General features: G+C 38.4%; 1 pseudogene; it reads right to left on the bottom strand.

Moving 5' to 3' along the window:
- Window positions 1-9,084: 9,084 nt before the first annotated feature.
- LOC112175324 lies at window positions 9,085-14,664 on the bottom strand (annotated as a pseudogene).
- Between the last annotated feature and the right edge of the window lie 8,148 nt (window positions 14,665-22,812).

Here is a 22,812-nt window from a genome sequence, read left to right as displayed (position 1 = left end):
TGTCTTTTAAATTCCTTTATTTTCTGTAGGATTTTTCATAAATGAACATGGGTTCGATTATTTAATAAAGCGGAATTGTGGGGATTCACGCTTAACGAACTAAGAGTGTTCATAATGCTCGGACTAAGAGCGTCCGTAAGCATCAAATTGTGACCATATTAAAACATTATTGTTTGGTCTAATCCAAAAGAGATTCTTGGAAATTGTTTTCCTAGTAGCATAGCTCGGAAATCTTATTATTTTAGTTTTCGTGGAAGTTTAGCTCTGAAACTAATATATCTTCTCTTCTTATTTTCTGGATATCGAATGAACCTAGACTCGACTTTCCCATGCTTGACTCAACAAGCTCGGATTACCACAGTTGGGTAAGCGATGTTGAGAACCACCTCACTTCAAAGGGAATATTACCCATAATCTAGGCACCTAACCCGGATCGTGTGTTCGTGCGAACACCTACAAAGCATGCTCAAGCAGTTATCTTGGTGCGACGCCATATGGACAAGGCACTCAGATTGGAGTATATGTCGACCAAGGATGCAAGAGGGCTATGGGTAGCGCTAGAAGAGCGCTTTGGCAATGTCCAAGATTCCCGCCTCCCTGACTTGAAGGTTCAATGGAACAGCTGTTGCTGAATATAATTCAGAAGCTCTTCGCCTACAGTTCATGTTGAGGTTTTGTGGACAACCTGTCATAGAGTAAGAGCTAATTGAGAAAACTCTCTCCACCTTCCCCGTTTCAGCCATTGTGGTATCAAAGCAATACCGCACTGAAGTCAATATTGGACGGATCACGAGGTTTCATCAACTTATCAATCTCAAATCTGTAGCTGAGAAACATGGTAACATACTCGTGAGGAATTATAATTCAAGGCCCATTGGAACTAAAACCGTTCATGAGGTGAATTATAATGCACCCAAAAGAGGGCGCAAGGACCGGAACCCTAAGAATAAGGGATATGAGAGATGTATGGGTCCATATAACCGCCTAACAAGGAAGGAAACCGCAGGTTTGGTGCGGATACACGTGGTGGCAATACCACACGTGGGAGAGGTGGTCGTGGTATCCCTGGTCATGGTGGTGGCGCCATGGCTCGTGTTGGAGGCGACATGGGTCGTGGTGGTGGCACCAACCCTCCTAGGGAACGCCCACAACGTGCACAACATGCACCTCAGTTAAAGGGAGGCAACCACAATAACATGTGTCATCGATATGGATCAAGTGAACATTGGTTCAAGCAATGCAAGGCAAGTGAGCAACTACCTTTAAGATACAGGGCATACAGGGACCTGAGGGAGCAAGAAGTGTACCTTGTAGAAGAAGAAGAAAATGGTGGAGACATCCATCTCACCATAGAGGACTTCAAAGCTGACGATGAAGTGCACAAGGATGCCGCAGACTTTGATTAGATTAGTCCTTTTATTTTCCAAGAATTTTTGTAATGGCAATATGCCTTAGCCAATAAATGACAATTGTATTATACTCTTTCTTATGTGGTGCACCCAATGAAATATGATGTCTAGGAAAGTCATTGAGATTAATGTACTTAAGAGAGCCTCGCTCCACCAACATCTCTCTCTACTACAATGTGTCTTAGTTTGATTTTATTTTGGATTAGACTTTTTGGAACCTTTGATGTAATCATTGGCTATCTTTATTAATAAAGTATCGTATTATTATTCGATGTCATGGACATGTTTTAATTCCGAACTTTATTATTTTTCAGTATATTTCCTGGAGAGTTGGAATCCCTTGTTGATAGTGGCACCACACATACTATATTGCAATATAGGCAACTATTTCTATGGATGAAGCCTAGTCGATCTTCTGTGACTACGATGGCTGGACCATCACAATTGATTCATGGTCAAGGACCAGCTCAATTTATGTTGCCAAATGGCACAGGTATTAATGTCACCAAAGCTCTATATGCTCCTAAGGCTGGAAGGACCCTATTGAGTTTTAAAGATATAAGAGCTAATGGTTTTCATGTGGAAACACATTGTGAGAATGGACCAGAGTTCCTTCGCATCACCTCTAATGACTGCTGACATAAACGAGTATTAGAGAAACTTATGTGTCGATCTAGTTGGTTGTATGCAACCACTATTCGAATTATTGAATCCAAGCATGTCATGAGAGATGATTTATGGGATTCTGACACATATAGGCTTTGGCATGACCGTTTGGGACACCCAGGTCGTGATATGATGATCCGTATATTAAAGACATCGCACGGACATCCATTTTTCAAAACGAAAAAGAAGTCAGAACCAAAATTCGATCCAAGGTAGGGCTGGTGCCGCCTACCCTCTGCGGCCCAAAAGTGGTATTGACGCCACCAATACCTCCTTGGTTCCTTTTTCTACTTCTAAAGTCAATTGTGACTTCATGGCTCAACCGGATACTTCCCTGGTTGCTTCTAAAGCCCATCTTTCGTTTTGCAAAGCCTACTCTTTAGCAAAATTAGGATCGAGACCATCCTATGCAAATGACACTAAAGAAAATATTCCATTCTTACAAAGAATCTAAGGTGATATTTGTGGACCTATTCAACCAACTTGCGGACCATTTAGATATTTTATGGTGTTGGTTGATGCATCAACACGATGGTCACATGTCATGCTATTGTCCACAAGAAATGTTGCATTTGCTAAACTCCTAGCACAAATCATTAAATTAAGGGCTCACCACCCTGATCATCTCATTAAGTCGTCTTGACAATGTTGGAGAGTTTACATAAAAAACGTTTGATGACTATTGCATGTCCATTGGGATTGGGGTTGAACACCATGTTCCTCATGTTCACACCCAAAATGGTCTCGTAGAAGCTGCCATTAACAGACTTTAAATGGTCACTAGAGCATTGGTTATACGCACCAATCTCCCTGTTTCTGCTTGGGGCTATGCAATATTGCATGCAACTGTGCTAATTTGTCTGAGGCATACTACCACTCAACCCTTTTCTGCGTCCCAGATGGTGACTGGATATGAGCTTGATGCCTCACACTTACGCATATTTGGGTGTACAGTTTATGTGCCAATTGCGCCGCCACAGCGCACCAAAATGGGTCCTCAAAGACGATTAGGCATTTATGTTGGATATGACTCTCCAACCATTATCCGCTACTTAGAACCCTTGATAGGCGATCTATTTACCGCTAGATTTGTGGATTGTCACTTTGATGAGACAGTCTTCCCATCGTTAGGGGGAGATAGGAACAATAATGTTCAATATGAACGACAGGAATAGTCGTGGTCTGTCCCCACTTTGTCTCATCTTGATCCCCGAACCGCACAGTCCAAAATTGAAGTGCGGAGAATTCTCGATCTTTATAATGTAGCAGACTCTATGCCTGATGCGTTTTCTGATATCGCTAAAGTGACAAGATCACATATACCTGTTGCAAACGTGCCTACAATGATTGATGTCCCTAAAAATCATGGATATGGCGCCACCCCTAGGGGTATTAGGCATGGCGCCTCCACCACTAATAGTGATGGCAATGTGGCTCAGGCCGAGCTCTCAGCAAGGAAACGTGGGAGGCACAAAGGTTCGATAGATTCTCGCCCGAGAAAAAAAGCGAGTTTGGCATAGAAAGATCCATTAATCATCGACATAAATAACCCGTCTCATGAAGATATTCCAGATTATGGTTATATCCAAGAGACATCATTGGGGGAGGCTCCAATGTTAGAACCAATTACAGGGAATAGGGAGATCTCCATGAATTACACTAGTGTACATGAGATGTTGAATCGAGATTCTATTATCCTTGATGATGTGTTTTGCATATTCTATTGCTCAAGGAATTAGAACACGATGATATCGAACCTCGCTCCGTTAAGGAATGTCAACGAAGAGCAGACTGATCTAAATGGAAAGATAGGATCCAGGTTGAATTGGATTCACTAACAAAAAGATAAAGCCTATAATATGCCCAAGTATAAAGCCTGTTGGCCATAAATGGGCCTATAATGCTGAAACCCCCAAGTATAAAGCCTGTTGGCCATAAATGGGTCTTTGTTAGAAAGCGTAATGAGAAAAATGAGGTTGTTAGATACAAAGCTCGCCTTGTGGCGCAAGGTTTCTCACAACGCCCTAGAATCGACTACGAGGAGACATATTCTCCCGTAATGGACGTTATAACATTCCGCTATCTTGTCAGTTTAGTAGTTTCTAAAAAACTTGACATGCAGCTTATGGATGTGGTTACAACATATCTCTATGGGGATCTAGATTCAGAGATATATATGAAGGTTCCAGATGGACTTCAATTACCCAAGTCAAGTGGCTCTAAACCACAGAGCGCGTTTTCAATAAGATTGAGACGCTCACTATATGGATTGAAACAATCCGGACGGATGTGGTATAACCGTCTAAGTGACTACTTGATTGGGAAGGGATATGTCAACAATGAAATATGCCCATGCGTGTTTGAAAAGAGGACAAGTTCCGGATTTGCAATTGTAGCAGTTTATGTCGATGACATGAACCTAATTGGAACTCTAGATGAGTTAAAGGAAACTGCTAAGTACTTGAAATCCGAATTTGAGATGAAAGATCTTGGGAAAACACGGTTTTGCCTCAGACTAGAACTCGAGCACCGTAGTGATGGGATTATGATCCATCAGTCAGCATATACTCAAAAATTAGTTAGGGGCTTTAATGAAGATAAAGCAAAGCCTGTGAGTACTCCCATGATCGGTCGTAGTCTTGAGCCTGAAAAAGATCCGTTTCGTCCAAGGGATGAGGACGAAGACTTATTAGAGGCTGAAGTGCCCTATCTAAGTGCAATAGGCACATTATTGTACTTAGCTCAATGCACAAGACCGAACATTTCATTCGCAGTGAACTTGTTAGCTTAACACAGTTCTGTGCCAACACGCTGCCATTAGATTGGCATAAAGAAAATCTTTCGATACTTGAGAGGTACGATTGATATGGGCTTGTTCTATCCCTACAGAGAGAAAAGAAATAACGGAAGTGTGGGATCGGACTCCACAAGGCAAAATGCCACCTTCCGTGCTCCTCCTCCCTTCCATCAAAATGACAACGATGTCTTGATGGATTTTGCTGATGCAGGGTATCTCTCTGACCCTCACAAAGGTCACTCCTAAATGGGTTATGTCTTTACCATGGGAAGCACTGCGATATCTTGGAGGTCTACAAAGCAGACCCTTGTTGCTACTTCCTCAAATCATGCAGAGATTATCGCTCTACATGAAGCCCTGCGAGAATGCATATGGCTAAGGTCTGTAGTTAGACACATTCGAGGAACTTGTGGTTTGAAGTCTACCATAGATGAATCTACATGCATTTATGAAGATAATGCAGCTTGTATTGAGCAAATGAAGTTAGGTTTCATCAAGGGCGACAACACCAAGCATATATCGCCTAAGTTCTTTTACAATCAACAATAACAACAAACACTTCTAAATATTGAAGTGAATCAAATCTGTTTAGAGGATAATGTAGCGGACTTGTTTACCAAGTCGTTACCTAAATCCACCTTCGAGAAACATGTGATGAGTATCGGATTAAGAAAGTTATCCGAACTCCCATAATTGTAGAAATCAGGGGGAGACCTTGACATCAGGGGGAGGTATGATGTCTACATGTTCGATCTCGAAGAGTGAAGGACGTGTTGTGCTCTTTTTGCCCTTCGACCAGAGTTATTTTTGTCCCACAGGGTTTTTGTTACCTGGCAAGGTTTTTAGTGAGGCAACGATCAAAACGTCATCACCGAGTTTGAGCGGTACAAGGGGGAGTGTGGAAGGTAGTCGACTACTCCACACTCACGCGCGTTGTGCTCTTTCTCCTTCGACCAAGGTTGTTTTTTCCCACATGGTTTTTATTACTTGGCAAGGTTTTTGACGAGGCACCTTAGAAGCGCATAGGAAAGGCAACACTATTGACATGGAATATCCAAGGGGGAGTGTTGTAAATGATAATGACTATTCATGCAATAGGTATTGCTTAATGTATGCGATTGACAGACTCGTAATTTATGCGATTGACATACTTGTAATTTGTGATTGATTAGTATAGCTATTATGTATTGCCTTTTGTATACATGATGTAACCCTATATAAACCTCATGGTGAGATGAATACAATACAATTATCCAATTCTCTACGAGGAGCTATTAAGAGAAGAAAGTAAATGATCATGGAATAAGTCATATGGGGACACATCTGGAGGAAGATGTAGCCTAAATAATTACAATAGCCAATCCCAAAGTGCCGCAGCAATATCAAAGGTAAGGAAGAGATGTTGCGTTGTTTGTAGATTTTTATGACAAAATAAGCACCTTAAACAGAGGCTAGTTCCACATTTTTAAATGAAATCAACAGTTGGAATCTTGTTTATCAGAATTTTCCATGTTGTAATACTTTTCCTAGGTTGAACTGTAGCATGCCAAATGTACCTGCACCACAAAGGCCCAGGTAAAGGAGGAGCAAGGTCATTGTAAGCTTCTCTAGTTGTAGAGAGATTGACGCCGTGGCTAACCAGACCACCAGATCCTTAGTAGGTTCCGTTGGAATTTCCACCAAACGAATTGATTGGGCTACTTTTGGACAGGTGCGATAGAAACTTGCAGGAAGACACCATATTGCCATTATTAATAAAACTACAAACTTTTTCATTGACCAGCTCGTGGACCTCGAAAGCTTAATTGGTACAATTGACTAGAACTTCCCCTAACCAATTATCTCTCTAAATTTTAATTGAAGTGCCATCCCCCACTAACCACTGAACTCCTTCTAGAAGTGTTGGCCACAACATCTTGAGCCCTATCCAAATTGAAGATTTTTTTATAGTATGACCATGGCTGTAGATCCACTTTAACAAATCTCACATGAAGAAACTTGGTTGAGCTCGATGCGCAGCAGACCACATCCCAACATCTCTTCTGTAATAAAGCTTTATTCAAGGTAAAAATATTTTTTAGGCCTAACCCCTCTTGATCTTTTGTGGTGTAGACCTTGCTCCATGCTACAAGAGCGGAGCCATCCTTGAGAGGATCCCTATTCCAAAAGAAAATTCTAATTCATCGTTGGACTTTCTTCAACAGTGATTTGAGCCATTCATGCACTTGGAAGCTGTAGTTCAAAATGCCATGAATCACAGAAGAAATAAGTTGCAATCTTCCTGCTTAAGATAATTGTTTCCCCTTCCAAGAACTCAGTTTGCACCACACTTTGTCTACAATCGAAACTTTGTCTACAATCGAAACCAAATGCTCAAATTTCAAATGCCCAGAAAAGATTAAAACTCCCAAATACATAAAAGGGAGATGGTGAACATGGATCCCCAAAACTCTGCAGATTCTATTCTACCTTAGCGCAACATATACTTCCCCAAGAATAGATGGGACTTTGCCTTGTTTATCACCTGACCCGAATTCAAGGCATATTCTTCTATGAAAGAAAGTAGATTACGCAGGTGAGAAACTTTACCTTGTAGGAACACCATGACGTCATCTGCGAAAAGCATATGATTGAGAGGGTGGTGAGATGCTCGATAGCGATGCAATATTTCTAATCTTTTTTCCAACGATCAAAGATGAGAGGCCACAACTTAGAACTTCCTCAGCGAGACAAAATAATAATGGGGATAGAGGGTCACCCTACCTAACCACAAGCTTGCCTATTGACATTAACTGAGATATGTGCAAATTTCAAAACACTATGAATGTAATTTACAAAGCTCTCGCTCAACCCAAGGGCCATTAGAACTTGAATTAGGAATTTCTAATCCAGTGTGTTGAAAGTGTTGCGGATGTCAAATTTAATTGCTAAATTCCCGTACTTGCATTTGTGGTCAAATAGGTTGACACACTCTAAGGTAAGAACAACAGGATCAATGATGGAGCGTCAACCTCTGACAAACGCACCCTCACTAGGTGTGAGATAATCCTCAAGACAATGAGGCCAAATCTATTTGCCACAATTCTAGTGATGATTTTAAATACAAAATTTGCAAGAGTAATTGGGCGGAAGTCTGAAATGCTCTCAGAATCTTGCAGCTTGGGAATAAGGACCAGAACATTGGAGCTGAAGTGCTGCATAATAAACCCATTACTGAAGAAACTTTGAACTGCTAGGATCACACTGACCAACAAAAAGTGAAAAATTTACCCCTAAAACCACCAGGCCCAAGAGCACTCTTCCCATCCATGCTTTGTATTGCAGTGAAGACCTCATCAAGAGAAGGAATAGCTAAAAGTGATGCATTCTCCTCTTTTTATAAGTTGTTTTTAGATTCATAAAAAAATAAAAAATAAAAAGGATAATTTCTCAAAAATAGAAACAAATATATATTTGTAGGTATAAGCATATTCCAATTCCTTGAATTGTTGGACTGGTTGAGACATTTGCACTTTTCCTACACAACCAAGGTTCGACACACTGGTAAGGATGATTAGCTTTTTGTTTCAGATTTAAAATCAAGTTTGGTGCCTAAATTGGACTGTTGCGCCACGAAACAAAAGGTAAATATCGAGAATTTCGCGATAGTATCAGAACTTTTGCAAATTTCGAGAATTTCCAATGAAAATCTCTTGGTATGTCACGATAATATCGGGAGACTAAAAAAAACTTTTGTGAAATTTCGAGTCGCTATAGTATAGGAACTTTTGCGAAATTTCGAGAATTTCCAATGAAAATCTCTTGGTATGTCACGATAATATCGGGAGACTAAAAAAAGGAAAATATCGTCGGTGAAATTATTGATTTTTAAGATATGAGTAATTACTGATGTGTAGTAATTCAAATAGCAGGTGCCATCTTTTTCATTGAACACAAGCTTTAGAATTGTGAAACATGTGCTCACTTATGAGGTACTTACAATTCCCGATATTTCTAACTAAATATGTGCACAACAATGACGATATAACCTGAAAATTCAATAACAAAAGGAAACAAATCAATGATAGCATGCAAAAGGAAAGAATGAGTCAACTGATGAGCAACCTGAGTTAATCAATATTATACATGCGAGAGAATTTTACAAACAATACTCCAAATAAAGTTCATTCATCACTTTGGTACATTACATTTAAAAACTATTGCATTGGTACCTCAATATGTAAATCCGACACAATTTTTTACAAACAGTACTCCTAACCACAAAATTCTCTCTCACCATCCATGCCAGAAACCTAGAAAACATCTCTCATCGTCCATGCAATTCAAACCAAAGAAACATAAAATTAGCCAAATTAATCATAGCCTAAAAACTCTTCAACTAGGTGTTTTCTTGGTAATCAGTGAAGCGATCCAACCTAGGCCATCATACAACCCATCCTCGTTGAGGGCACATCAGGCTTGGATGTGCTAGTCGTGGTTCTTAATGCTGTGAAGAGATAGAGTGTCAGTGATCTCAGTTGGGATCATGGCATCCTTGAGATCTTGTTTATTAGCAAAAACAATACAACTGAATGTTGAAGATCCTCATGCCCAAGCAACCCGTGAAGTTCGTCCTTCATAATGAAAATTATGGCACTTTCTATGTTGTCTATTGCCACAATGATAGCATGAGTTCCACGGCAGTATGTTTCCCATGAATCCGTCAGTCTATCTTGTCCACTGAGATCCCATACCTCAAAGCGAGTGTTCTTGTCGACAAGTTTTTCGACATTTCTGCCTACAGTCGGGTTCGTAGTCACAACCTCTCCAAACACTACTAGAATTCTGTTCATTTACATCACAACATTTAAATAGGTCAGACTTGCCCACGATGTAAAAAAGTAGTCTAACATCGCTTTCAAAAAATACCGATTTAAATGTGTATCATTAACATCAGTTCTTAAAATGACTGATATCTATATTTTTGTTTCAAAATTTGCGGGAACCAAATTTTGGTGGAAGCGCTAAGTGTTTAAGTGATTTTGGGGAAGCGGGTTCTAAAACTTAAAATTTTAACACTTTGAAAAAAAACCCGGCCAACCCCAAAACAGAAACCCTAACTCGTGCTTTGTGCGTCTTGACTCTAGCTCGACCTCCATTCTGACCTCCATTCTCCCAAACGCGAGCTCCTCACAAACTCGAGCTTCTCCTCCTCAGTCGAAGTCGCCGCCATTGTTACCGTCCTTGGCTTATTCGTCATCGACTTGGTCCAGTGAGAAGCTCACGGCCCTCCTACTAGGACGACGACGTTGCTGCTTCAAGGAGGATGAGGACATCATCCAAGCCGTTCTAAACGACGGCGTTCAGTCTTAGTGCTTCGAATCGAAGCTCGGCGACTGGAAGAGAGCGGCGACGATTCGGTGCTAGTGGCTTCAGAGAACGACTGGGAGGTCACTGCAGGGTTTGTAGGATTCGATTACGACTCCATTATTGGACAGTGCTGCGAGTTGCCGGTCGGAGATGAAGTAATCTTTATAGGTATGATTGTTTTTGTGGGCTATTGTTTTCATTTGGGCGAAATTATTGTATGGATTTGTGGGCTATTGTTGAAGTATGATTGTTTTTGTTTAGAGTTTAAGAAGCAACGAGTTTGTGGGTGGGTTGAAGAACTGTGAATTTCTGGAGAAAGTGAAATCCAGCTTGGGTATATGCTCTCTTGCTTCATTCCAATCTTAATTTGTACAAATTGAAATTGTGAGCTATGAAATTTTGGTTATAATTGCTTTATTCTAACATTTGTAGGGTCATCCAGTCACTCGGTTCCTTCCGCACCTGCCTTTCTGTTGTGGGAAAAGAAGACAGAACCAATTTTCAAGATAGTTGACAATAGTCCAGTAGAATGTTTCTTCTTTAATCAACATAACAAGGTAACAAGGTAAAGATTTAGCTTGAGTGGAAAGAGAATGCTAAGACTTAGAAGGGCTCCCCTTGTTGATTGTACATGATATTGAGTGTTCAGAAACATTAATACTGCTTTAGGAATTAAAGATCGACTTATCCTTCTGGAGGAGTACTGAGCAAGCAGCCGATCTTGATGAAAAAGCCACCCCGCTTCTCGATTACTATAGGCTTAATTGGAATACTTTTGGTCTGTAGTTTGATTCAGTATTAGTTGTTTGCATGCCCTCGTATTCTTTATTATTTAAGTTGTTCAGTACGTGTTTGGCCTTGCTGCATTATGTCCTTGAAAGAAATCTAGGTTAGCATGTGATCGAACACAAGGTTTCCATTTAAAATTCTAACCTCTGGCATGACTCTACTTCTTTTTTCTCGTTTTGGTAACTAGTGCATGATTACTGCATCTTATGAGAAATTTGCATTATGTTTCATCTATATGCTTGAAGAATTGAAGTAACTCACTATTGCTAATGATTCAGCAGTACCTCTTGGCTTATAAGAGATCCCTTTTTTTTTCCCCTTTTTTTTAATAGGAAAACTTCTATCTGGACGTACTTGTTTTTATTCAAGTATTGCAAGAAGTAGTCTAGTACTTGGAATGCTTGAATAGCTTAATACTAGTTACATTTGCCCGCGCTTTGCTGCGGGAATTACTATTATATGTTACTGGGATAACATTACATAACAGAATATTTCTGTTGTACACCTTCATTAAAGATGATTAAAACATGTTACATGAATTTCTCAGTGGAATCAATAACTTCAAATCAAACTTGCTATGTATCGTCTAATAAAGCAATAGATGAAAGACAATAATGAGAACTGTTTGATGGATGTTGGCTTGAAAGTTAGCGGTTTGCCTTGTTGTAATACAGTAGAATGTTTCTTCTTTAATCAACATAACAACAATAGTCTAGGACTCTGGGCCTAGTTTATAGGAACATGCATGCATTCAGAATTTTTTTACCTGCTGTAGGTTTTTAGTGCAACTAGCTAGCAGCAGATACATGGCATCCTTCTGCCTTTGATGAAAAATAGGAATTTCAATCTGTACAATTCTAGCCTATATGTAGGTTCTTATCAGTCTCCACTATTAGTATAATCGTAGCTCACTTTCTCAAATCCTCCCTTCTCTTTGTTATTTTTTCCTATATTGAACATCTCTTCTTGGAAATCAATGAAATGGTCTGTTCGTGACCTATTTAGCTGCTCAGAAATTCTTATATCTGATGGCAGTTCCTATTCACACTTGTGGCACTTCAAATTGTGTAGAAACTGGGTTAAGTTCTATCTACTTCAGCTAGCCAAGCTATTTTTGAATTCTTCGCTTTGTCTTTTGATGCTTAGATTTCTCTCTTCTTCTGGTGGGGTCAAAATTTATTCTTGCTGTTATTACTATTAATATTATGTTAAAGATTTGATCTTTAACAATTTTGCATCAATAATTTTTAGATAGATATGCACCCTGTTTGAAGTAATCTTTGTTTTCTTGTACTGTTTGAGCTTTGTTTGACTGAAAGTTATGAGCAAGCTCTCATCTTGTGAGTTCGGAATCAAATTAAAACTGATGTGAGAATTTTGTGCAGGTTTTTGTGTTATCAGTATTGAATGTGCAGTTACCCAGGTGATTTCTTCTCAGATCAATCTTTAACGTGCGGTTACGTAGGTGATTTCTTGTCACTAGCTCTTTCTTATGTTCTAATAGAAGTTTTAGTGGGTGTTATCCTTTGAAATAAGTAATTAGTTAGATAATGGGTCAAATGAAGTAGAAGGGACATGGGAGTATTACTAATACAATGACTGAAATCATTTTGTACTCTTTTTGTTCATAATCTGATGTTGTAGTAGTAAAGTCTTATTCAATTTCAATATTGCGATAATCTGATGTTCCTTATCTCAATAAATTGTAAGATACCAAGTTAGTTGCAAGGAGCAGCAGGTTATCCACGGGTCATCAAGGCTGGACTAGTTTGTGCATTGTGAAATCCCAACTATTCAGGTTAGCAACCCAACTCTGCTGTTGGTTTGTCTATGAACTATGTGAAGTGTTTAGCTAATTTTCAGTTGATGGTTTGTGTTTGAAGTGTTTAAGTGATGATTTTGAGTCTTTAGTTTGTGCATGGATTGTATGACAAGTTGATAATCAATCTTGAATTTGTATATGAAGTGTTGAATGTGATGTCGATATCTAAAGAAGTGTTTGGTGAACCCACGCAACTCTTTATCTTGTCTGAGAATGTGATTAATCTGTTGGAGATGCAGTGGATTGGCCAAGGAGCATATGAGGGGTAAGCTTCACTTTCTCTAGTGCAATAATTCTTATTTTGTTCATGCAACTATTCAAATTAAGTGATATCAGCCAAGTTTCAACCATATATAAGACTTTGATCCTAGATTTTTGTGGAAAAATTCGAACATATTTATTCTATGTTGTTGCAAATGGTTATGTGTGGCAAGGTGATATGGATTATGGGGTTTTGCTGCATTTCATGTCTTAGCTTTTGACACAGGTACTTGCATGAACTTATTACTGAAAGGGACCTTTTGGACACTTTTGTTGATCCGGCAGCTACATATAATTGTCAAAGACCGGACTTTGTGTGGTACTTAGTTGATTGGTTAAAAGAGGGAAAATCTGATCATATTTTCTTTATGCCTTACAATCCGGGGTAATGCTGCAATATTTTTAGTATACTTATGAAGAACATTTTAGTTTAATTAAGTATTAGCTTGTTTAGCCCCATTGTGACTTATATGTTCTTTAATGCATTTCTAGTGGGCGGTAAAGACACGCAAATTATATAGACAAGCTCAAATTGATGAGGTGCGCATTGAAGTGGCTGATTATATACAGAGTTGGGTGTATGACTTGTGGCTACGAAGAAATTTTTGAGAAAGGCTAGCTAGTTTTTGCTTTGAAGGAAAGTTTGGTGTATATATGTAGAACTGATATAGTTGGTTGCTATTATGTTTATGGGCTAGCCTTTGTAGGTTTTGGGGTTTTGGTTTGTGAATTATGTAGAATCATGAATGAAGATGAGAAAATGAATGGAAAGCCCCAATTTTTGGATGATATATATGAAAAATGTATTTCTAGATCTTTAATTTCCAACCAGCAGCAGCTAGATGATTACTTGCACATCATTCTTATATATATGAACTGATTTATATAAATGGGAAACAAAACACCAATGTCAAAGAAAACGATGTCAATTCAGAGATTACAAATCAGTACCTAAAACTGGACTGATGTCTCATGATTATGAACATCGTTTCAACTAACGAAAAGCGATGTTCCTAGTAACATAAAACATCATTCTTAATAGATTAACTGATGTTGCCTAAAGGTACATACATCGTTTTGAGGAGAATAAGGCGGCAAGTTGCACATAAAAATGAACACGATCATCTAGTATTTTTTGGAGACTGATGTCTACGAGTGTATTAGACATCATTTCTGAAATTGTAATCGATTTAAATGTTCACTTAGGTATCGTTCGAGATATATTTTATTAAGCATAAAATGTGAAAATATGAAGAATTAAATATAGTTAACATATAAGATTATGATGATTATAATGATTATACATCGATTTTTTTTTTAGAATCGATGTTGGTTGTTGTCTGGGACATCGGTTAAAAACGTGCTTATACTGATGTCTATATCTTTTACATCAGCCACAAAGACATCGGTCAGAATTTAGTTTTACATCGGTTCTGGACTGATGTAAATGAACAGAATTCTAGTAGTGAAAGTGTAATTTGTAAAGGGTAGTCGTCTTCCCACCATTGTCCAACCCAACTACCACAATCATCTTCTTTTTTTGCAGGGAATAGCATGAACCGAAACTTGGATATGAATTATATTCTCCATCTTCTATCCTTAATCCAAAAATCAAAACTTCACCTGGAATCGGATGTTAGCAGAAGACAATGAAGGTTGAAGTTGATCTAGAGAAACCCTAAATTGAATTTGGGGATTTGATTTAGAATACTAGTTTCAATGTTTTAGAAATAAGAGGTTGAGAGTAGAGCGATCGATCGGTATATTAGGATATAATCAAATATGCTTTGTTTCTTGGGTTTCTTGGGTGATGGTAATAAAGAAAGAAAGAAAAGAAGGAAGCGGTTCTTGTTGAGAAAATAGTTGTTGAGTAAGAAAAAAAATTGATTTAAGAAATGGAGAGACAAAAGTATCCCTTGAAAAATAAAGGCTTGACATCGTTATAGATGACATGTACTAAAAGTAGTTCGAATTTTAATATTGGGGTACCAACATGATAGTTTTTAAAATTGATGTATCAAAGTGATGAATGGACTTTATTTTGGATACCATTTGTAAAATTTTCTCTATATATGCCTAGAGTGAAATTAGCTATATCTGTACAAAGGTACTAACTCGAAATGAATATGATTTTGCCCTAACAGAAAAATTTGAATAATACTATGGGGACCATCTTTTTGGATCTCCCTTGCATCTCACTTTATGTGGCTGTTGATGAGGGATTGCCACATCATTTCATGGAATATTTTGATTGGTTAAGCTTCGTGCTACATCCGCTGCCAAATAAGGTGCGATGCAGGTGGTACCTAAAAAGTTGGTTCCTCTAGCATTACTTGAAAACATTTGTTATAATTAAAAGTTACTATAACTTTTGAGGGACACGGAAACAGGTTTCATTAATAATAGCAACGACCCCACACGGTCAAGCTGGAGGGACCTCGAATCCCTCATATTATATCTTTATGCACAAATCAGCCTGCATAGAGTAGAGCAACCAAAAAAAAAACTAAAAAGAAAATGCGAAAAAATAAAAAACCCCTACTCCTATCAAACCTTAAATCAGAGCAAGCAATTTGACAAACGTTGACGCCTAAGACCTTCATTGGTGTACATCACCACTCATCAATCAGCAAACAACGATGATCAACGGCAGTATAAGGTAAAAGCCGAGCGACGCTCGGTTATTCAAAGCAACAAAAAACTTAAAGCCTTGCTACTCCACTAGCCCAAACCAAACCGGGTCCAAAAGAGAAAGAGAAGAGAAATGGGTGAGCCCAGCCAGGTTGCAACCCGACTAGATAGGGCCCACGACCCATCACCCACCTCCTTCCCTTCTGCCTTCAGATAGATCTTATCGGAGCCCCCTCCTCCAGTGGCCGGCCTCGGCTCTCCCCCATCATCATGGTCGAGGAAGAAACTCTCGACCCGACCAAACTCAACTTAACTCTCTGCTGTCTACTCTCCAACTGACTGCCGAAACCCGCTTCCCAGAACATACGACGTCGCCGACCAAGCAACAACTGCCTCGCTTCATCTTCTCGCCATTGCCAACCCTCCACTGCCTGGTCTGGATGCCGCACGATCGCTACAGCCACACAGGACCCTAGTTTTCGCCTCTCGAGGTCGCTCCTTGTTGCTCGGAGGCCTCTGTTGTATTTGTGAGATTATTAAGTTGCTATAACTTTTGAAGTGGTCTTATATATACTAAATTAATTACTACCATACTGAGCATGAGAGATTGAGAGTGAAAAAAAAATCTATATATATAGGATAAGATTTCTAAGAAAAGAAAAGAAAATGATCTATAATTAAGTATAATGAGGAGTTGCTCCATTAATTAAATAAAGTTAGCTGCTATATACTGATCCAAATTTGGTGTATTTGTATACTGTTTTATAACAAGTAATCCATGAATTTGTACTCGATCAACGGTTTATTTTTATATGTCAAGTAGATTGTTATCAAGTTGTTACCCATGACAAAAATTAAAATATTATTGCTATACATTTGATCCTACAGAAAAAAAAAATTGAAATTATAGGCTGATTGGATTGGAATCATTGGATTGTAATTGGTACAGTACAACTGCTTTTTGTTCTTAGACAAGAACGTAATAAAGAAAAGAGATGGAAAAAATGCTCTGCTAGGGTTTTCTCCCTAATCGAAGGCGAGAGCGGTGATATGACAACGAACTAAAGCTTGCGCATGGCGCTAATCCTTGGGAGTGGTTTCCGGAGTCGAGACAGAGTGTGTGGGTAACTTGATACACATTTACACAAGCGTACGTATCATTGTCAAGATAGGGAAATATTATGCCCAAAGTTATCGTACCACGGGGATTAGTGGCTAACCCACAATCCTTGGGTAATCGGAAATAAAGATACTTATCAAACAAAAGAAAAAGAAAAAAAGAAAATAAAAATAAATAAAAATGCTACTCTAAGGACCAAGCTTTACCAATGCTCGGCTTTGGTTTGCACCGAAGCTTAATCAAAGCTATGAGCCTAGTGATGACTATTTACAATGAAGTAGAAAGTGTCACCAAATATTATAATTTGCATTTCTAATAACTAAAGTGCAAGAATTTAAATGAAAACTTTAACTAACTACTAAATTAAATAAAGGAAAGAAAAGAAATTTATATAAATAGGGGATTGGTAGTTAGGGATGAATCCTAACCCTAATTCAATGTTCTAGATGCTAATTTAATTAACATGCAATTTACTAAAGATGGTAGAAGTCATAACCAAGGCTTTTCAAGGCTCAGGAGCTGAAATTCCCTTTCATGGTATTCTTACTCCAGTTCAAGAGCCGTAGGAACCCACTTGGCATGAATTAGAGCCGGTTCAAGGGTCACTAATTCACATAAAGAGGCCTAGAGATCGAGGAATTAGGCAACCAAGCTTACCATAATTGCGACCAAGCTAATCATGTAGTGAACCATGCTTGTACTTCCCACGAATATTAAATCGGGGTTCTAACTCTAAACTCTAAGGATGTCATCCCCTAAATTTAATCTAGACTTATTAAAACACATATCCAAGAGTTGACAATTTCTAAGCATGTATTCTAATGAATTATCACAAAAAACAAGCATCCAATAATTAACAAATTTCATATATAAATTAAATTAAGCATCCATTACATCAAATTTGGGTTAGGGCACACAACCCTAACCCCCAACAAGGAAATTACTCACAACTCATAATAATCATAGACATCAAAATTACAAAAAGATTAAAGAGTATAGAAGTGTAGGAGAAAACAAAGATAGTCACAATTAGCTAGGAAGCTAGTATGACTACCCTTGAGTTATAACTCTCACAATTACCTAAATCTTGAATCTAATAGAAGTTGAAGCCCATGATGATTCCTTGAAGTCTTGGGTGAGTTATCCTTTAAGTCTCTAAAAAAAGGGTTAATTCCTGTTTACCCAGAAATCACATGTATTGTGCCCACTTGCACTAACAAGTTTGTATTGTGCCCATTTACACAAATCTTAGGGGAAAAGACCTATAGTGGTAGTCTTTTCTAAACTTAGTGCCTGATATGTCCTATGCTGAATTTTGGGTTTAACTTTTACTTTTTCGTAGAAAAATCTGTTCATACTTTTGAGAAAAACAAAACTAGCCTTCAACATGCCCAAGTCTTTCACCTAACGGCTCCCTGCCTAACGGTTACTTTAACAGGCGGAATCACTGCTGCTTGTTTCTATCTTAAGCTGAATCAATTTTTCAAAAAAAAAGAAAAGGAAAGTCTAAGCCTGAAAATAGTACAGGAATAAGGCAGAAACATAATAAATGCTAAAACATCGTTCTTTAAAATAATGACAAGGTGGATGAGCAATCTGAAAATATTTATTCAAACATAATTACTGACTAAAACTTCAGAGCCTCATTCTCAGGTAAACAGCTAAGATGTTGTTTTAGCTATCCATAAGAATGATTACAGATACTTACTTGAAATGAAAGCACATTTCTTCACACTAGACAGGAAGGAATGAGCACACTGCTACTATGACTTTCTTACTCTTGAGAGAATATGATTCTTCCTAATTTTCGAATGCCTTACAAATGAAACTTAAAGCTCCTTATATAGGGAGCAGAACTCAAACAGAACAACTCTGTGATTATCTGCTTTCGACAGTGCTCTTGATGATGGAGGTCAATTGGCAAAAGCAGATTCCTTTAGGTGAAATGTTTTTCACCTTCTTCCTTTTGAAAAGCAAAAGCAACATTTTGGGAAAATTCCAAAGTTGCTTTTGGTGCTTTCTACACATGCTGCTTCACATGTTCTCGTCCGTTTCTGAGTTGTCGTCGAGGACATAGGAGTTGCTTTCCATCTTGGGCATTCTGGCAGTAGTTGCATTTTCCTCGACATCTGTATCCACATACATCTTTTAGTGGTTGTCATTTTCAAGCTTTTCAACCCACTGTAGGCATGCCAGTGTCGAGTCTATCTCTTTTCTTGTGAGAGATATGAAGAGGTTACTGCTGATTGCTTCAGGATGATCATAAGCAGTGATTATTGTTTTTTCTCCTGCTGCCAGGAAAGTATTTCTTATATCTTCTTGGATGATCTTCTTAATGTATTCGAGAGACATGGCCTTCATCCAATGAATGCTTGAATTTGGCTGGCCATTGTATCCAACACAGGCGGGCTGAAGATATCTTTTTTGAATAATTCTCACATAATGACAAGGAGAAATATATTCAACTTCACCGTTTGTTCTATGAATCCATTCTGGTGGAGTAGATCTGAACTTCAGTCTTAGAGTACAGTCATTTTTTCTGACGTTTTTGACTGTGTTGATGATGATAGGGGGTAGGCCTTTGAGATCATCATTTGTTTTGGTCTATAGATTATGGACAAAACCATTTTCAACAAGCCAAAACTTGTGTTCTTGAGGATGTTCACTCTGAACATTAACTCCGTATCTTCCAACATAAGGTCCAGCAACAATGAAGAGGGTTGGAGGAATACAATCTTCAGAATTATGGCTTCCAATCAGATTATGGAATTCAAACCAATCTGATTCTTTTAGTGCTATGATAGGAACTCTAGCACTTTCTGGATCTTCAAGATAGTGAATTTTTTCACTTCTAATAGCACTCTGCTGTATATGAACTTCTTCATGCTGTGGTCTAGCATTTTCATGGAGTTCTTCAGCTAATGCGAACAGAGCTGGGAACATAATACCATTGTTTCTTTCTTGAAAGGCAAATGGTTATCCAGGATTACCTTTTGGTGGTAAGCTAGCCTCCTGCCAGTTCTGAACACAGGATCAGCAAATGCTCTTAGTTCACAATTAAAAACATTTATAACTCCAGTTGGAGTTGGTTTGCTTTTTGACAAAGCAACAACAGTCAACAGTCTTGATGAGCCTTTACCGTCTACCGTTTGAGACGGGCTAGCCAATCCTTTACCCTGGGATTGATCAATTGTGGCTAGTCCTTTTGGACTTAGCAAGAATCTTTTGAGGATTTTTTCTTTGGGATCCTCGGTGGTTTCATGTTCTTTCCCAGTTATTCTGCTTCTGGGATTGCGACCTTCATCGTCATCTTTTTGGCTGAACATTGACATTTATCTGGTTAGGGCGTCTAGAAGATAGTTCTTGTTTCCTGCAATTAATTCAACATTATAATCATATTGGTTAAGAAATAATTGCCAGTTTGCTAATCTTCCTCTATCAGCAGCTTTATCAAGTTTGAAATTTTTAAAATTCTTTATTCGAGCACAATCGGTGCGGACAGTAAAAGGTTTTCCAAGAAAAGCTAGAGAATTTAAAATAGTTTTCTTGACAGCCAAAATTTCCTTTTCCCCTGTGGGATAGTTTAGTTCTGCAGGGCTAAACTTGCCGCTACAGAATTTGCAGATCTTTTCAATGTTAGTTCTAGGTGTTTTTGCAAGGACAACACCGGATCAGTAATTATCACTCGCATCAGTTTGGAGGATAATTTCATCATTTTCCTCTGGTTGTTGTAGAGGAGGGAGGTTTTTTATCTGCTTCACAATTTTTTCATCATCTTCTGTGAAGTTTCATTTTCTCTTAGAACTTGTTTTAGGAGATAGCATTGCTGTTAGTCCTGACATTTTGGGAATGAAATCTCTCCCATAGTTGATAACTCCTAAGAATCTTTCTAGACTCTTAGCATCAGGAATTTTATCTGGGAATTTTCAGATTTTCTCAAGGATGTGGGGTTGGAGTTTGATTACTCCATTTTTTATGTTTATTCCTAGGAAATCAACTTCGTTGAGGATAAAGAAGATTTTCTTTTCTCCTAGGATAATTCCATGCTGAACTATCAGCTTTACAACCTCATAGAGGTGTTTCATGTGTTCTTCTCTGTTTTTGGAGAAGACTAGGATGTCATTAATATAAACGACGCATAATTCAGCCACATGTTTGAAGATGTTGTCCATCTTTCTTTGGACGATTGAGGGGGCTTGTTTTAGACCAAAAGGCATTACTAGCCATTCGTAATGGCCTTGTGGTGTCCCAAAAGCAGTGAGAGGAACACTCTCAGGATGCATCTTGACTTGCCAAAAACCCGACTTTGCATCGAATTTTGAAAAGACTTTAACTCCTTTGGGCTGGTTGATCAGTACTCTTACTTGAGAAATTTGATATCCGTCTTTAACGGTCTTCTTATTGACATCTCTGTAGCCAATTACCATTCTAGCTTTTCCTCTGAGGTTTTCTACATGATTTCTCATGTAGAATGCTGGAGTATGATGAGGGCTAGTTGAAGGTTGAATTAATGTCTTGTTCAGGAGATCTTCAATATATTTCTGAATTCTTTTTGGTCTTCCTCTTTATACTGAGGAATAGCTTTGACATGACCGATGACATTCATATCATGTAATCGTAATTCACAGACCACTGGGTCTTTTTCCCAAAACTTCTGACGATCTACATCAATGTTCTGTTCGAGTAGTTTCTTGATTTTATCAAGAGTAGGGATTTTCTGAGACTCAAGCTTATTTTGGAAGTGCTTGAGGTTATGCTCATGGATGAAACTAGCTTCTTCATCTTCGCTAGTTGTTTCTTCTTCTTCGTCAGAGGATTCGTCAACAAGTAATTCTTCTTGTTGTTTGATTTGGTGTATGGGTTCGAATTTGGGTTTGTAGGGGGTAAGATCATCACTATTCGGTTGTGATCTCTGATATTGTGTAGTAAAGTTTGGACCTACTACACTTATGGCTTGAGTAAGCCGGTCCGCCCAGAACACCCGTTCTCCTTTTTTGAAGCCTATCACTTCTTCATCCTGGATGAATCTCTGTTGGAGAATAAAATCATTTCCCAACAAGAAATCAAATCCTTGGCCTTCAGATTGCCAAACGTTATGGATGATAAATGTTCCTCCACCGATGGTGATATGAACATTTTTTGCTACTTTATTCATTGTAAGATGGCTTCCATCAAACGTGACAGTAGTAGCTGTTCTTTTCTTATCTTCTTTCCAGAGTTCTTCTGGAATTGTAAATCTCTTTGCAACAGTAAATCCCGATCCATTGTCTACAAATGCATGTAGATGATATTTTTTATGATCAGGAAATTTGAGTCCAATCTCTATATAGTTGCTGTATCTACTAGTAGAGATGACTTTCGATTGTCGAAGCTCATTTTCTTGAGCTTGTTCCTGAGGTATGAATGGTTTACATTCTTCTGGAACATTTTCTGGTATTTCAACCAGTTCTGTAGTTGTATCGAGTTTTTTTTTCTTGATTTTTCTTCCTTTATTTTTGAGGAAGAGGATTCCATAGTTTCTATTTCTTTCTCTTTTTATTCAGAGAAATATTCTGTATATTCTTGTTCTACCAATTGGCTAACAAGGCCATTTTTGGTCTTTCTTCTTGCTTCAGCTATGAAGCATTCTTTGTGATAAGTCTTTTTTGATTTTTCACAGAACATAGGGAGTCTATTCTTTTAGTGACATAGGCAGTAGTCACAAACGAATGTACCAGGGTTCACCCGATAAGAAGACGTTATAGCTTCCGTCTTACTTTCTTCCCAGTATTCTACTTCAGAATCTATTTCCAAATCAGATGATTCTTCTTCTTCTGCAAACCAAGCAGAGTAAACTGTCCTGTTGTCATCTTCTTCATCAGAATAGGCTATTTCGTAGCCCTTCATATTAGCTGTTTCTAGTATGGGCTCATATTCGTCAAATAGAGATTTAGTAGATCTCTTACCCTTTTCCAGGCATTCGTTGGCA

This window comes from Rosa chinensis, chromosome 7 (genome assembly GCF_002994745.2).
Source record: "Rosa chinensis cultivar Old Blush chromosome 7, RchiOBHm-V2, whole genome shotgun sequence".
NCBI lineage: Eukaryota > Viridiplantae > Streptophyta > Magnoliopsida > Rosales > Rosaceae > Rosa > Rosa chinensis.
Note: the sequence above shows the minus strand (reverse complement) of the source record. Positions and strands in the feature narration are given on the sequence as shown.